This window comes from Lactuca serriola, chromosome 9, assembly GCF_051521515.1.
Source record: "Lactuca serriola cultivar US96UC23 chromosome 9, Lser_US96UC23_V15, whole genome shotgun sequence".
Lineage (NCBI taxonomy): Eukaryota > Viridiplantae > Streptophyta > Magnoliopsida > Asterales > Asteraceae > Lactuca > Lactuca serriola.
In genome coordinates, this window is record NC_136416.1 from 193,481,660 (window position 1) to 193,498,879 (window position 17,220).

The following is a 17,220-nucleotide window of genomic DNA, read 5'->3' on the forward strand; positions in this document are numbered from 1 at the left end:
CCCCGAGATAGTCCATGAGACTGCTGAAAAGTTGAAGGTGATTAGGGAAAGAATGTTAGCAGCTCAAGATCGTCAGAAGAGCTATGCTGACAAGAAAAGACGACCGATGACCTTCGAAGTTGGGGATTCGGTTTTACTTAAAGTCTCACCATGGAAGGGACTTATAAGATTCGGGAAACGAGGAAAGTTGAGTCCAAGGTTTATTGGACCCTTCAAAGTTCTTCAGAAGATTGGGAACCAAGATTACAAGCTGGAATTGCCCGAAGAACTCAATGGTATTCATAACACCTTCCATGTGTGTTATTTGAGGAAATTCACGGGAGATGTTCCCGACATAATTCCAATCTCAGAGTTAAGGATGGATGAGAATAAAAGGCTGATCGAAGAGCCCGAGGCAATTGTTGACCGTAAGACTAAGAAGTTACGACGCAAGATGGTCGAATTAGTGCTAGTCCGATGGAAACATTCGAATGGGCCGAATCTCACTTGGGAAACAAAGGATGACATGATGAGTCGCTATCCACATCTGTTTGCTGATGCATGATTCCGGGACGAAATCATCCTAAGGGGAGAGAATTGTAACGCCCGGGTTTCAGCGCTAAGCATATTTGTCAATGTAATAGTCTAGGTCAACTATTGTAACTCTTTTTGAAGTAATAAAGATGAAATATTTGAGTATTATGTGAATTATGTGTGTTTATGTGTTTATTGTTTAATTATAAATGTATAATTAATAAAGAATAAAAATAAGCGTCAAAATTAAAGTGTGAGATAAGCCCGATATCTTTACATAAAGTTGTAGTGGTCGAAACAAGGATTCCGGGGATATAAGGTGTAACGCCCGTTGATTAGGGCTAGTCAATTTAGAGACTATAAGCATCAAAAATGACTTTGTGATGGAAGATTATTTAGAAGGAGTAATCTTAACCAAGTTTTAGTATATGTCACAAGGTTTCCGTGCATATAAAGAACGCCGAAATCCGAGTTATAACGAAGAAGTTATGACCTGTCGAAGTTTCGCGACAGAACCGGCACGACCTAGCGCGACCCAACGCGACGTAAATAGTGAATTTAAGGTAGATAGATATCTATCCTTAGTGATCTAAACGAGAGTCGAAGATTTCTTCGATAGTAGTCCAACGATAAAAAGACAGACGAAAACAGAGTTCAGATGAAGGAGTTATGAGTTTATAACGGAGTTTTCCTGTCCCGGCCTACTAAAGATAATATATAAGTAATATACTTATAATATATTAAAAATAAAGTCAAAATTAGCCAATGGAGTCTAAACGAGAGTTGTAGAGCATAATCTCACCTTCGCGTCGATATAAAGAACGTCGAAAACGGAGTTCGTATGCGAAAGTTATGAATTTCTGAAGTTCGGGGCGCGAAACCCCAAAACTGTCAGAGACCACGACGTGGCAAGCAGTGCCACGACGTGGCAAGTCTCCTGACACCTCCGGTAGGCCCCCAGATGCAACTTGGGATGACGCATGCAGTGACGACCAAGCCCACGGCGTGGAAAAAGGTTGCCACGACGTGGCAAGGGCCAAATTTGCCCTATAAATAGATTTGAAGGGCCAGACGTTTAGGGTTGCTATTTTCTCTCTTCTCTCTCCCGTTTTACCTCGATTTGCGTGCCAGAAGTACCCCGAAGCCCCGGTATCATTCCCGAGTCCCGAAGCAAGATCCGAAGCCCCGAGAATCCCGAAGAGCGTGATTCCCGAGCCGAAGCTCTGCCCGCGAGAAGTTCGATTTTTGTGAAGATCTTCCAGATCTGCGGAGAAATACTACTTCTTCAAGCCGTAGTGCTGTCCAATCATCTTCTGATCAAGTGAGTGTATAGTCACTTTCGTCTTACACATAGATATGAAGTATTTTATAAAATATGTGCTATGTGTATATATATAGTTGTTTATATGTGTGAGTGTGTAGTTACTTTCTTCTAACACATAAATATTAAGTAGTTTCTATAAAATACGTGCTATGTGTATAATATAAAGTTGTTTATACGTGTGGATGTATAGTCCCTTTCATAAACACGGGTATAATACAAGTATTGTTTGAATGTATTAAGTATATGTTTGGGAGAGTGTGTGGTTACTTTCTTCTAACACATAAATATGAAGTATTAGTTATAAAATACGTGCTATGTGTTTATATATGGTTGTTTATTTGAGATGAGTATGGAATGAATGTTTTATATAGTTTTTAAATGAGTTAAACTGTATATGTATTTTATATCTACAAATATGTTGGGTAGAACATGGGTAGATGAGATAGTTGGTATGTGATAAAATGATGAGGTATGAAAGATGATTAAGAATGATATTGGTAGATGCACCAATTAAGGAATGTCATAAAACTAGCAGATGCGCTTGAGAATAATATCGGTAGATGCACCAAGTAGTAAATGTCGTGATCTTGGCAGACGCGCCAAATAGAGATTGTCGTAACAATAGTAGATGCGCTTATAGGGTAATCTTGGCAGATGTGCTTATAGGATAATCTTGGCAGATGCACTTATAAGATAATGTCGGCAGAGCCTAAAATAGAATGTCATAAACCTGGCAGTCGCGCCTCATAGTGTATGACGTAATCCTGGCAGAGGCGCTTAAAGGATAATGTTGGCAGATGCGCCTTATGTAGAAATGGAAGTTTGTGCTAATTCCTTAGGTCAATCCTTAGGAATGAATGAAAGAAGGATAGTTGATTAATAGGGTAAAACCTTAAGAAATAAAGAAGATAATGGTGATGGGTAATTGGGTTGATTGTTTAATGGTTGAATATAATAATTATATTATTGTGGGTCGAAAACCCTATATGCTCACCAGGCTCCCAAGCCTGACCCACTCAGTTTTCTTTGCATTACAGGTAATGGCACAAGAGTATAAGTTGGTGGACTTGACGAGAGATTTTGGATTATAGGCCAGTAGTTATGAATAACTGTTGTAAGGTCTATTTTGTTCTGTTTATGCTTTTGGTCTGTATTGAACATGACATCCCGATATTTTGTTATATAATGAAAATACATTTCTTTAAGGAAATGCTTTGATAATTTTTATCATATTTTGTTTTGGGAACAAATTCCGCAACTGCCTTCTTTAAAAGATTACTCTGATTTTATAAAACAAAGCATAAACAAATCGGTCTTTTCTGGCCGTGAAAATGGGGATGTCACAGTTGGTATCAGAGCATTAGTTTAAGCGAACTAGGAATTTGTAGGAAATTTCTAGACTTAAACTTAGAATGCTAAGTAATGATTGTGAGGAGTGTGTCTAAAATATGTTAGGTAGTACACCTAAATTGACACAAACACTAGTTTATTTTAGGAATGATGCCTAAAATGTTTTTATGTGCTAATTGTTTTGTGTGATAGCTAAATTCATGCTATTATTTGTTCGAATCTATGGTCTGTTACCGACCGGATCTGGAAACCTTATGTGTTTAGGATTCTAAGCGTACGACTACGAAATTAGAACTAGCATGTAAACGTTTTGGGGTGATAAGGAGATTTATACGTTTATCGTAATTAAAAACTTTCTTATCTTAAAAAAGTTCTCGCTTGGTACACCAAATGTCTGCTTGGATGTACAAAAGGTCATGGTGAAGACTTGTAGAGAATTGAGTAAATGAAGGATATAAATAGGGCTTATGATAGTGAATGACACCTATCGGAAGATCTCGTAAGAGTGGTGTCATGCCTTTACTTTATGTCTGATAAAATAACGGAACGTTCAGAGGAGTATGGTACGTCTGAAGTACACCTTCGATTGGCAAGATGATGGAACGGTTGGTGTAATTCTTGAAGTTGTCCCATCGTCTGGAATTTCCATCACCAATCGAGTTGATGTAGAGTTGATGATTGAAGATTGAGCAATGAAAAAGTCCTAGTAGAGTCTAGGGAAATTGTTTATGATTATTTGGACACATTTGTATGTGTTAAATCATTTTGTGATTTTCTTGTATGGTGATTTGGTCGACTGCAGGACAATACTTGGGACGAGTATGAGTAGGTGTGAAAGGTAGTAGATGCATATACTACCGGAAGCACAGGACTCGCACTTGGATTAGGGAAAGTCACAAGGTTACCAAGAAGCTAGTAATTGATTCCGTTTTGTTCAAGTGTGTCATTACCCTTGTTTCGGTAGTGACTAGTAAGATGGTTGTTATTCCGACCCTAGTGGTCATATCAAAAATTGAGTCCGACTACGAGGAGTTTGTTACGTGGTTCATGGAACCAAGTTCGATGTAACATCTGACCTAAGTCAAAAGATTGAAATCAATGCGATCGATAGCATCGCGCTCATTGTTAAGGAAGCTTGTAGCTAGAAATGCTACATGTAAAAATGTGATTATATCACGTTAGAATATGAAAGAAGGTATATTCCATTCTGGAATTTGACTCTAAGAGACTTGAGTCTAAGCGTTGCATCATACGATGAGAGGTCATTAGAACACGACCCATCGATTTGTTACAATAGATAAATGAAAGTATTTATCCTGAGAAGAAGAAGGAGTCCACAATAAGGACTTATTTTGTAACTTGGAAATTATGATTGAAAGTACAGCATAGTACGATAAGAAGATGCAAGATTGGGCATCGTCTGCGGTCAAGAAAACCATAGAGTTAAATACTCTTTCGAGGAAAACATAGAAGTTACGGTTATTACTTAGGATGGAGAGATAGCGTATGGAGTCAGTATACGAATCTTGTTTCGTTGATGATTCCGGGACGTAATCATCCTAACGGGGAGATAATTGTAACGCCCGTAGATTAGGGCTAGTCAATTTAGAGACGATAAGCATCAAAAATGACTTTTTGATGGAAGATTATTTATAAGGATTAATCTTAACCAAGTTTTAGTATATGTCACAAGGTTTCCGTGCATATAAAGAACGCCGAAATCCAAGTTATAACGAAGAAGTTATGACCTGTCTAAGTTTCACGACAGAACCGGCACGACCTAGCGCGACCCAACGCGACGTAAATAGTGAATTTAAGGTAGATAGATATCTATCCTTAGTGATCTAAACGAGAGTCGAAGATTTCTTCGATAGTATTCCAACGATAAAAAGACAGACGAAAACGGAGTTCAGATGAAGGAGTTATGAGTTTATAACGGAGTTTTCCTGTCCCGGCCTACTAAAGATAATATATAAGTAATATACTTATAATATATTAAAAATAAAGTCAAAATTATCCAATGGAGTCTAAACGAGAGTTGTAGAGCATAATCTCACCTTCGCGTCGATATAAAGAACGTCGAAAACGGAGTTCGTATGCGAAAGTTATGAATTTTTGAAGTTCGGGGCGCGAAACCCCAAAACTGTCAGAGACCACGACGTGGCAAGCAGTGCCACGACGTGGCAAGTCTCCTGACACCTCCGGGAGGCCCCCAGATGCAACTTGGGATGACGCATGCAGTGACGACCAAGCCCACGACGTGGAAAAAGGTTGCCACGACGTGGCAAGGGCCAAATTTGCCCTATAAATAGATTTGAAGGGCCAGACGTTTAGGGTTGCTATTTTCTCTCTTCTCTCTCCTGTTTTACCTTGATTTGCGTGCTAGAAGTACCCCGAAGCCCCGGTATCATTCCCGACGGAGTCTAAACAAAAGTTGTAGAGTACGTCTCCACCTACGCGTGGATATAAATAATGTTAAAAACGGAGTTCGTATGAACGAGTTACAAATTATAATAGCATATTTACGTATTAAAATAAAGTATAAATCATGTATACGTACACATATATATACATATGTATATATCATTAGAAAGGTATCGACGATGCGGTCATTATAAGACTAATGTTGAGTTCTTTCGACATTAGTTTAGTACAAATATCATTAAATCCATTTAAAATAGTATTATAGAGGGGTGTTTAGTTGTTTATATAACTAAAAGGTCACTAAGTAATTATGGAGGGTAGTTTTTGAAAATTCAATTAGTATAAATAAGAGCCTTGGGCTCTCATATTTCTTGCACCATTCTCTTGATTCGAGAGTCTTTCTCTCCTTATCCCCCGAGCATTTCGGTCCCTCGTGATTCGACTTCTTTTTAATGGTAGTTTAGTATAGTAAGGTGAGCGCTGAAGCGCTGCACAAATCTTTCTTAGAAAGATTCAGCGACGAAGTTTTGCCTCTACAGAGCCCGACTCCTAGCTAAAACCCCCTTGTAAGTAAGTTATGCTTACCTTATTTTAATATAGCTTATATTTAAAATTAGTATTGTTATTATGAACTTATAATAAATATTTGAGCTATTATTATAACTTATATAAGTGTCGTTATAATATTTTTTTTTACTACTCGCGGTACGGGGAATCTGGTTTAAAGGGCCGCATAGGGTTGTTGGATTTCAGAAGTGCTATATGCCAAAATGGTCCTGCCCTCCGGTGTTTTATGTCTGGCCCCTGTCTGTACATAGTGGTTGGAAAATATTGTTTAACGTTTATATAATAATAATAATACTAAGACTAATAGTTGGTCACGGTAAATATTAGACTAAAATTTAGCGATAATAATGCTAGGTTTCGTCGAAGGAAAATAAAATCGTTAGAATCAAGCGCTGTCTGATTTTGGAATCATCACTTTAACAAGTGGGTGCATAGTTACTTTCAGCTTACACATAGATATGAAGTATTTTATATAAATTACGTGCTATGTGTGCATATTATCTGAATACTTGCTATCTATGCTGGATGAACATTGTTCTACATGTTTTCAATGATTTAAACTGTATATGTATTTTATATCTACGAAAATGTTTGGGTAAAACATGGGTAGATGTAATAGGTGATGTGTGATAAAATGATGAGAGGCCTCGATGTTGATGTTGTTGATTCTGTCATCTAGCGGAGTATGGATGACGACCACGGACTCTTCTAGACAGTCCAGTGGAACACTAGCAGGCTCGCAACCTGTAGGTGTTTGTGAACGATGTGTTCACCGGTGTACTCCATCCCCCACATGGTTTCCTTTAGGACATTTATTGCTGAGGAATCCCCTTAGCAGTAGTGTCCGTCCCGATAATGATCCTTAGGCTAGGTCCCTTATGATAGGTGTTTAGGGACGTAAAGTGAGGATAACGGGAACGGGTAATCGGGTTATTGTTGATTGATGAAATTAATAAACTTATTTATTGTGGGTTGAAAAGCCTATATGCTCACCAGGCTCCCAAGCCTGACCCACTCAGTTTTATGTATTACAGGTAGTGTCGCTTGAGCATAGATATGATGTTTGGACGAGGGATTACAGATATAGGCCTGCAGATATGAAATAATGTAGTAAGGCTTATATTGTACTGTTTATGCTTTTGATCTGTACGAACATGACATCCCAAGTCTTTTAATGAAATACATTTCTATGGAAATGCTTTTGATAAATCTTTATCATATTTTGTTTTGGGACAAATTCCGCAACACTTTTATTTAAAATGTTACTCTGATTTTTAAACAAAACATAAACAAAATCGGTCTTTTCTGGCCGTGATTTTGGGGATGTCACACACACACGCGCACACACACACATATATATATATATATATATATATATATATATATATATATATATATATATATATATATATATATATATATATATATATATATATATATATATATAAGTTATCCACCCTTAGCTACAGTAAAGTAGCTAAGGGGTTGGCAGAAATAGTCCTTCTTTTATGGGGGCATGGTTTCTTTTGGCATTTGTTTCCCGATTTTGTGTTCTGGGCAGTTTATGTCATTTGAACGATTTTTGATGCTACGTGTTTTTCACCTATTCTCTTCACCGCTTTTCCACCCAATCACTTTTCGATTGCTGACATTTTTTTCAATCTTTATTTCGACGAATTTGCTTTTCTTGCTCTGTTTCGATCTAGCGTTACGTTCCTTTTCTTCCTTCTCCGTTTCCTCTTCTAATTGCAGGTGAGAATTTTCCACTATCTTTTCATGAGCCCTAGATGCATGTTGATGTTTCTACTCTAAATTGATGGTGCAGGTTCACGATTGACGTGGTTGTCGGGTTCGGTGGTGTCACCGCCTTTAGCTCCAGCATCCTCTACCTTCTGCTTCTTTATTTTATCCCTTCTTAATCTCCGGTGTGAGGTCTGATTTTTGCCTCTTTGATTTTACCCCAACCGATTCATCGATCTTCAACATCAGACGAACCCATTCCCACCTCCAATTACTTCGCTTTTCTGTACAAACATCGACTTAGGTTCAGAGGAAGACCGACAAACGGAGTCGTTTGACGATGCGATGTATCACTCCGCCATCGCTTACGTGTGTTTCTTGTGCGACAGATGCAGAAGCGACAGGTAGGTGAGCAAGGCGGAGAGTCGGGTGGCTCCTTCACTTAGACGACAACTGAAACACTCAGACACACATATAAGTGTTGCTTCAAAATCCACCAGTGTCGCTTCGCAACCCACGACCATCATCACATCAGGTTTAATTTTGGATTGATTAAAGTCCAAAATCCCCACTTCCGAACTTGTGCTTCAAATCTTACAGTCTAATAATCCATGTTTCGTTCCATTTTACTATTAGGGTTAATAAATTTCTCCATGTGATTACGCTTTCATTGTCTGAATTAATTTGGTCCTAAATTTTTAATCGATGGGTCTGAAATCAGTTTATGTTTCTTTTACATTCATAGATCGATTTTAGGTTCCAAACGTCTCCCTTATCAATCCAAACTTCACAAATTGAACGTTTCGGGATTCAGGTAGGGTTGAGCACTCAAATTTTATAATTCCATGCTTTGTCGATTTCAATTTTTGGGTTAATCACTTAATTGGTTATTGACCTGCCCTCTTTACTGTGCAGTACGATGCTGGATACAGACCCGATGAGGATGAAAGGAAAGAAAACAACGACTCCTACTGATTACGTGAGTTTCTTACCATTTTTAATTAGGTATATTAGATTAGATTATTTCCCCAAGTTTGTTTGTTCATAGGCGAGCTCTCTAACAGGCGCTAAATCAATAATACGTGATGATAAGACACTCCCATCTTTCTTCTGGGATTTTTTCTTGTGCCTACTGTAAGAGATAAATTAACCATTTAATTTTCATGATTTTTTTATCTTGACAAAAATATTTATTAATCACAAAAATATAAACCAAGTGTATGTGTATATGTTTGTGTTTTGTTTTGGTTTTTGATGTTGCAAATGTGATTCTTATGCAGGTTCTTACAAACTCTCATTCACTTTTTGTTGCATAACAAGCTTCATATTTATACAGGTTTTATTTGATAAAAATAAATATGTTACTAGAATTGCAACTAATATCATCAGAATTGGGAAAGATGGCTCGAAAAAGATAATTTTCTTTAACATGTCTCTCCTATTTTGTGGACAAATATGGGTATTAATATTATATTATTACTATTGGACCATAAGGATCAAGATAGGAAAAAACATAGTTGGTAAGGTAACAATCCTAACCATTTGTTTCCTAATGTAGATAATTCTATTTTTTTTTCTTTTTTTATGTTTTTGTTTTTGTAAGTAGAAAGAAAGTTTTAAGAATACATCATGATTTCATAATTGCATCACCTGTTTGTGTCATTATAAACACAATCTTGCACTGTTTTATCATGTAGATGTTGGTTTTAAGAGAAATTGATGGAATGGTCATTAAATTATAAGGCTTTCTTCCCACCTTCGTCTCTTTTTATGTTATTTTGTTGTATGTGCTAAATTATAAATCAACTAAGTAATTGGGACTTATATTACTGAAAAACAAGACTTGATCATTTAGGTAAAATTATATTCAAACATTTATTATTAAATTTCTTAGGTTGTAGGCGAGAAGAAAGCTCATAATAACATAAATGATGAGGTAGAACCAATTGATCACTATGTCCATAACAGTTGGAAGAACTTGAGCATACTGAGGTTTGTTTTTATTTTCCATTGTAATGACTAATATAGGTGTAAGCTATTAGACTCTAATTTCAAATGTATATTGGGCTAAATGCCATTTTTCATGATTAAATTGTTGATTTTGTACTTCAGTTTTGGTGGGTTCATGTCTTTTCATGTTTCTGAGTGATTTTTTTTAGTGATAGTCATGTAAAATAATGAAGTTTTTGCTACTTTTAAAGCCTGTGTAATAAGAAATGTCCAGGCTTATGATTCTGATGATTAAAATCATGTTTTCTTTCATGTTCATCATTTTTCAGTTGAAGATTAGGTTTTTCTTATTGGCTTCTGATAAAACTTGAGGATAGACCGGTGACCGGCCTCTTTTCATTTGGGTCAATTAGTCCTTAGAGTTTTTGTAACTATAACAAGGGTATTTTTGTAATTTTGTTCTTTTGGTGTTTGTAGATAATTTCTTTTAATGAAGAACAACAACATCAATCTCAACACAACTTAAATGAATTTCTTTTTTGATTTAATTTCTTTTTTGCTTCAATTTCAGTATGGCTTGCTCTATCAAGGAGTGGAATGGAAAATCCTCATAAATCTGTTTTTATCGCTGCTCATTCAAGGGTTGAAGAAAGGGATTTCTCAAATGATGATAAAAAAAAGATGCAGAACATTTTGCAACTGCTAATGGTGGGGAAGATATGGTTAGTGAGGTTTTGTTGGATGTTTCGTCTCTATAATAATCAAATCTTTTTTGTGTTTTTGAATGATATTATTAATAATCTATGCAGCAATTTTGTTTGGTATTTGTTTTTACGACTTATTCATTCAGTTTTTCTCATCAGTTGAGGTTAATCTCCTTAAAAATTAGATTTTTTTTTTGTGTTTTTTTATGACATTGTTTGATGCTTCCTCTTTTGAATCACGTTGGACTCTATGATCCCAAAATTCGATATATTTTGTGTTTTTTTATGATATTATTCATAGTTTATGCATGATTTTTGGATATTTGTTTTAATTACTCTTTTTGATGAATTTTTGGGAATTTTCTTGAATTGTCACGGAATGGAATCTCAATACTTGAGATTGAAACGATATTTTTGCAAGAAGTTTCAGATCTTAACAATTAGGCAGCAAAATTCTCATATTGCCCTTTTCATAAATTTAATCTTATTAGATGTGTTGTTGTGATGGGAGTAATAAACAAAAGTAACAACAAATCTATAAAAAAGTACATTCCGGTCTCTACACTAATATCTAATAAATTTTATATCTACTTCCTGAGTTTTGCCTCTATATACATTGTTGTGCTATTGTTTCTTATACATTAAGCAAATTTATCCTTTTTAGATTTTCTTCTCAATTTTTAACTAAATTAGGTTTTGGGTTGAACTGAATGCCCTTTGGTTGTGCAAATGACTGATGATGCCAAATTGAATCCCATAAATCTCACCAACGACATCGTCCCACGTGTCATGCCATATCTTTATAACTCTGCTAAGACGTATGGTATGTAATGTATACACATGAGCAGTGATAGTAGATCTTATTTGTTGAGTTTTTCAAAGAAATTTTTTTACAAAAGTTTTTAACTGAAATTTTTTTTTTGTCAAAAATTCCATTCATGTTTATAGAAGTTTTAAAAATGTTCAGATTTTATAATTAGTTTGCAGAATAGTAAATCTTGACCAATGAAATCCATTAGCATGTCTTTCCAAATTTTATATGCTGATCACATCTATGTGTCACATACATGATGTTATTTCAAAGACCAAAGTACAATCAGTATAACTATAGATTTTATGTGGTACCTTTGCATTTAAATTTTCCATATGAGTTTAGATTACACATATTATATGCAAAGTGAGAAGCATCATATAGGCATAGTTAAAAAGGCTGTTCGTTTGACCTGAAACTCAAACAGTAAGATCCCGAATATAAAGGCTAAGATCTATATTAGTTTTGTTCAAGAATGCGTAATCTGATCTTTCAAACCATCTGTATTATTTCCTTTGGATATTTGTATTCAGGTAAAGGTAAAGGAAAGAATTTATATACATAGATGGGCCCATGACCTTTTGTGCAGGTAACAGAACCTACACTAATACGACTGATTTTGGCAAATTATTCTCAATTTCAAAAACTAGATGGAGGAAATTCGTTGGCAAAGTTGCTACTAAGTGGGCTAGCAGATGTTGAAGCAGATCAATGGGCAAAACATAGAAAGATTATGAATCATGCATTCCATGTGGAAAAGCTTAAGGTTCATCTTTGTAACAATTGGTAAAAATAGGAACGATCGGACGATGCTATGTTTTGATTATTAAGCAATATGAGTATTTTATCAAGAATGGTTGAAGGAATTTAACCTCTTTTATTTAAATAAGTTCTTGTGAAATATAAAACAAGTAACTAATGATAATTTCGTTATGATGTATGACTACGAACCATCACCGGTTTGTGAAAATTAGCATATAACATCATTTGAACGCAATAAACTTAATTTTTGTATCAACATGTATCTAGTTGATAATTAAGTTAGGTTCTATGTAAAACGTGTGCTTAATAGTTGTGGAGGATCTAAATTTGACAAATATACGAACCAAAGTGACAAAACGAGTTTAACGATATGGTTAACCGGTTAAATGTCACGAAATCATACATTGGTCAATAAATTTTATATTTAAATAAATTAAAATATAAAATGATTTATTATAAGGTATAATTAGAATGTATTTAATTGTTTTTGAATAAAAAGAATAAAACATAAACATTAAAGTTCAAATACACAAAAACTACATTGTTATTTTATACTAAGTATACATGTATGTATTTGTATATATGTATTATTATCTAGTGAATGACTAGTTATGGGTCATGACTTAAAGTGATTTCATGTAAGTTTTATGACGTATAAATCAATTAAGATAAGAGAATTGGTGGAGATAAGTGCCAACTTAACTAATAAGTGCTTAATCACTTAAGACATTTTACTAAGAATGCTTCTTAATCCGTCTTCTAGTTTTCGAGATTAATACATTCCCTCTCCTTAACTAGAACTCCTAACTAACTAAATAACTAGTAGTTAGTTAGTTAGTTAACTAACCCTATCTCTAAGCAACCACCCAAACAAGTGGCTAGACAAGATCACATCACTTAAACTCACATCCCATCACAAGCTAGTCTAGGTTTTGTCCCCTTATCCTCTTCCACTCTTTCCTCCTTCATATCCACGAAATTTCTTCTTCATTTTACCCTCATTTGACCAGCCAATACTCCAGGGAAATACTCTCAACCTTCATCTCATTTTCAAGCACAAGAACTTCCTTCCAAAGCCATCAAAACCATGAACTAAAGGGCTGCTGTCCCTTTTGTGTTTCAGCCACCATTTCACCCATATACACCTTCCTTTTGCTTGATATTTTTACCACCAAATACCCCTGGAAGTTACTTGTTATGATACTCAAAATTATTGATTCAAAACAGTGAGTAAACTACCATTTTTCTTGCTCTTTTGCTGTGAAATTTTCGTGACAGCAACATAGCCAAAAGAGTGGCTGTTTTGGAGCATCAAACCAACAACCAAAAGTTCATCTTCAACCTTCCATTCTTCAAGTATTCACATAAGGTGAGTTCATACCCCTACATTTTCATGTTTTCTTCAAGTTTTAAGGGGGGGGGGGGGGGGGGGGAATACAAGTTAGAACACTAAACATAACTTAAATTTAAATGACAGCTTTCTACAAAAAAGTTGAGTCCTGTTCACGGACTGTTTTGACCATCTTAAACTTAATATCTTTCAAAACTGTACAATATGCAAATAGTTCAAGTTTATACCTTTCTAAGGACTACTTGCACGCATTCATACGATTTTTCTACAATTTATGGCGATTTTTATAAAACTGTCTGTCATTTCAGAAGTGATTTCGGACCAGTCTGTGAAGATGTTCATTTTCACACTATTTTGAGACCACTAAAAATCATAATAAAAATTAAGAACAAAGTAGACTCATTTTATAAACTCTCAGAGGTGACGGATTCAGTTTTTGACTTACGATGATTTTTCTATGAGTTTTCTAAAAATAGGGACAGTAAAGGGTGAAACTGTCAAAAGTGGTTTATAGATTTATTAACACCTTCTAACATTTTTGAGCAATGTTTATACATTGAGGAAGTTAAAACACAACCATTTAAATATGTTTAATTACCATTTTTACAAAAGTGATAAGTACAAAAAGGTCTTTAGTATCAAACTTAAGGATTATTTCATGCAAAATTTCTAATAAAAATGTAAGAATATGAACAATAATTACGAAACATACCAAATTATCTTTTAAAATTTATACATATATATATATATATATATATATATATATATATATATATATATATATATATATATATATATATAACCATATACATATATATGTTTTGTTTACAAACTTGTCTTCTACATCGAAAATATACATATATATGTTTTGTTTACAAACTTGTCTTCTACATCGAAAATATACATATATATGTTTTGTTTACAAACTTGTCTTCTACATCAAAAGTATACATATATAGTTTACGAAACTCTACTCCATTTGTATCCTGTTGAGCAAAGGGTAAAATATTGTCAAATGCATATCTAAAGATTTCACGTCGTTTTTCATAGCTATCCCAGTCTTAGGGGATGATCATTTAAACGAACATTTTCACATGTAAATCTGTTTTATACTAAGTTTTGTGAGACATCAACTTCACGTACGTTCAAGTACGCATTTCAAGTCCTGTATTATATACCAGAATCCCTTTGAGGGGGAGCATGGTGTTTGTGTATAGATCTATACGGGCTTGACAACCCGCGCCCTGACTGTTTGCTACAGTCCACCATTTGGGGTGACAAACGTCAGAACATTCCAACGCCTGAAGAACGTTGTGTATAGGCATTTCTAGTCAATAGCATGGTTATAAAACTCACATGGAGTATTAAAAACACATTGATTTACGGGGTTTTTCAGACGTATTGGAAATTTTATACGTACATACATTTTCTAGAAACAAACATTGGTCTTGAAAGAAGGCTACATTTATGCTAGTAGAAAATATAGGATTTTCTAGGAACAAACAAACAAGAACAAAACATTTCATTTCATACAAACATCGTCATTTAATACTTATGAAACTCACCAGCTTAAATGTTGATCTACTCTTTCAAAACTACTTGTATGTCCCAGGGATTCAGTAATTACAGGTAACAAACAGCTTTTGAAGAATGGACGTTGCGGCGTCAGTTTAAATTCATATTTTGGCATCATATTGTAATTGGTTTTGAACATGTACCTTTTAACAATGTAAACTTTCAATTATATATATATATATATATATATATATATATGATGGTGGTATTGCTTTCTTTACTATGTATTCATTTGTTACGTTACCACATGAAGTCATCCGCCCCCGAACGTTTCCGCCGTTCCGGTTTGGGGGCGTGACAATCTTCTTTATGGATTACCAGAGCAAAAGTGTCAATATGTAACTAAAATTAATAAACCACTGATTCCATTAATGCTCCTTTTTGTAGCATATGGTACCGGCCTTTTACATTAGTTGCAGTGATATGATCAACAAATGGGAAGTATTAACAAAAGAAAGATCATGTGCAGTGGATGTACAACATTTGGTAGTAGCTATGAAGAAGGAAGAAAGATATTTGAACTTCAAAAAGAACAAACATAGTTAGTTATGAAGGGTTTACAATCGTTGTATATTCCAGGATCCCGGTAAGTGCACTAATTTCCATTAATAATTTGATTTTTAGCATCTTAATCATTCCAAAAAAAATCATGCAAAACTGTTTGCTTAAGGAAGAGGAGGAGCAAAAACGCCATTTTTGTTTCTGTGATGATGATTTCGTGGGGTGTCAGCCAGGATCACATGTGGCGATATTGCGTCCCTCGAGGTTAACTGCATCTATTTATGCCAGGGCATGGAATGTTTCATTCACACGCCAGAGAGGGAGCCTATGGTAAGTTAATGTGACTTTATATTATATTTAATTTTAATTTTTTGTTGGAGAATACCAACATGCTTTACTATTGCTACCAAATGAGCAATATATTTTACTTTTTATCAACAACATAAATGTTTTCACATACATGAATAAAGTCTTTTTCTTTTTCAAAATTTCCAAAGTTGAGTGGATGACCATTTTACCCTTATGTCTAAGAATTTAACGTTCCAACATTACAACAATTTGCAATGAGACTATGAGTCAATCTCTCATCAGTTGTACATTTGAGAGATATTGAAATATTTTTCAGCAAATATATTCAGATAAAAGAAATAAGATTGATTTTTATTTGTAGAGTTCTTATATAAGGAATTAATAGTTGTATTTAAGTAATTTTACTCTAAAACTTTGTAGTTTTAAATTTGGTTATTTAAAATTGGTTAAATGATAGCTTAAGCTTTTTTAATTTCAGTTGAGAAAGTAGTTTTTAGGATTATATTGGCCATGCACACTTTTATTACATTAATAAACTCCAATTCTTCATAAAATCCAACTACAGTTTTAGGTCCTGTGGCTATACGGATGGCTAAAAGAGTGATTAGCCATGGTTCAGAAATGGAGATCAGGTCTGATTTGGAATTGGAAGACGAATGCTATGAAGAGATATTGGTCACGGATGATAGGTTAGAAGGGTTGAATGCATTTTCTGAGAAGCGAAAACCATTGTACAAAGGCGGATCAAATTAACGTATTTTGGTTTATTGATATTGGCAACGTACTTTAGTTTTTTTTTTCTTTGATAAGGTGTATAAGTTTTTTTGACAGGTACTATGGGCAGATGGTTGTCTTACTTTAACATGGAGTTGCAGAGAGAGAACTTGGTCATTTCAATAACTAGGAGGAGAAGTGATGATGGCAGGAAGGGAAATAGGGGTAAATTAGTCATTTGATGATAGGAAGGGTTTTTTGTAACTAGGATGGGAGGTGATGATGGCAGGAAGGAAAATAGAGGTAAATTGGTCGTTTAAGGATCACCGATTGTATTATTGCTTTTGTAACTTAGGATTAGACTTTTAGTTCTTATACAATTGATTAAAATTCAATTTTTTTTTAACTATATTTGTCACCCATAATAGCAACATACTTACATTTTGATACCAATATCAACAATGGTCATCAAATCACCAACAATATACTGAGCATCCTGTCGGTTTTTTTTTTTACTTTAGTGGCGAATCCAACCCCCACGAAGCGGGGTTTCCTTATCTAGTTAATATCAAGTATGATAATTCCAACTATACAAACTTTTAATGATTTAGGCAATGCATTTTGC

The 17,220-nt window shown here is 34.7% G+C and overlaps 1 long non-coding RNA gene across 7 annotated transcripts; it reads left to right on the top strand.

Moving 5' to 3' along the window:
• The first annotated feature begins 7,748 nt into the window (after window positions 1-7,748).
• LOC145073120 (uncharacterized) lies at window positions 7,749-17,001 on the top strand. 7 transcript variants are annotated; one of them, XR_013691244.1, is made up of 10 exons: window positions 7,755-7,930; window positions 8,004-8,453; window positions 8,664-8,732; window positions 8,834-8,897; window positions 9,813-9,910; window positions 10,440-10,590; window positions 11,973-12,149; window positions 15,459-15,657; window positions 15,746-15,902; window positions 16,447-17,001. It is a non-coding gene; the product is annotated as an uncharacterized LOC145073120 (long non-coding RNA). The 7 variants fall into 7 exon arrangements; XR_013691245.1 differs by having other exon boundaries at window positions 7,752-7,930; window positions 8,004-8,732; window positions 9,820-9,910; XR_013691243.1 differs by having other exon boundaries at window positions 7,753-7,930; window positions 8,004-8,732.
• Window positions 17,002-17,220: the final 219 nt, after the last annotated feature.